Source organism: Arachis ipaensis, chromosome B06 (assembly GCF_000816755.2).
Source record: "Arachis ipaensis cultivar K30076 chromosome B06, Araip1.1, whole genome shotgun sequence".
Taxonomy (NCBI): domain Eukaryota; kingdom Viridiplantae; phylum Streptophyta; class Magnoliopsida; order Fabales; family Fabaceae; genus Arachis; species Arachis ipaensis.
This window is the reverse complement of record NC_029790.2, coordinates 125,447,470-125,448,643: the sequence shown is the minus strand read 5'-3', so window position 1 is coordinate 125,448,643 and position 1,174 is coordinate 125,447,470.

The following is a 1,174-nucleotide window of genomic DNA, read 5'->3' as shown; positions in this document are numbered from 1 at the left end:
TAAAATTGACCACCATTGTAGGGTAAGATATCCTTGAATGAAAGTCCACGTTTTTTGTTTTAATTTTTTTAAAGCTTGAGAAAAGATAATGACATTACAACAATTCCCGTTAATGGGAGTCCACTTCCTCTTTTTGTATTATTGCAAAATCGGACCCAGAATTAAAAATGCACTAAGTGGTGTCTAATTGCATCCAAGCAAAATAATTATGTAACCTACTCATTGTTAATAAGGTCCCCTCCCACAGGGACTAAAGGCAAAGTAGAATGACACTATGAAAGGTACTTCAAAGAAGAATATAGTATGAAAATGATGGCTCAACTGCAATACATATTCCAGCTTTTTGTTTGTTTTTCATGAATGCAGATGCATGATTAAATTAGGGTTTTGAATTGAGGTTGTGATTGCGAATCTTATTGCGGTTGAGCCGTTGTAATTGCACATGGATTACAGCCATTGCAGAGTGAAAGGAATTTTTTGTTAGTGGGCCTAATTTGGTTTGAGTGTGATAATGTGGTTTCTCATGGTTGATTTTATATTTGTTGCTGTGATTTCATGCTTAAGATGATTTTCTTAAGTTACTGAATTCTACATGCTCTGGTTTGATTTGCACTGATCATGAAACGTCTATAAGTTAAAACTTGGTATTGGGTATATTCAAGGCATATGAGATGTGATATTGGAAAGTAACTCTTAAGTGCTTTTGTTAGAACATATGACTCATGCCACATAAAACTTGAAAATTAATTTGTCACAAAACTTCTAAGCATTGTCATTTGGAGTCCGAGTATCCATTTTAAAAGTAGATTGTACGGCTCTTTTCAATAGTCAAAATCTTTGCAATTGCTTTATTTATATTTTAGAGTAAACTACCAACTCGGCTTTTGTCTATTTTTTAGAATGATAATATAATTCTTTAAGATAAAAATGATACACTTCGATTTCTGTTCTCTACTTTTGTGATACAATGCGATCTTTGTGGGTATTTTTTCATCTAACTCTAAACGAAAAATACTGATATGTCAGGTTCAAAAATAGATAGGGACCTAATTATCTCTAAATTTAAATTAGTTAGGAGTTTATTTGTTTTTATTTTTTAAACAATATCTTTTTTAAATTATTTTTTATTCATTATATTAATATTTTCTTTCAATAAATTATTGAATATATGGTA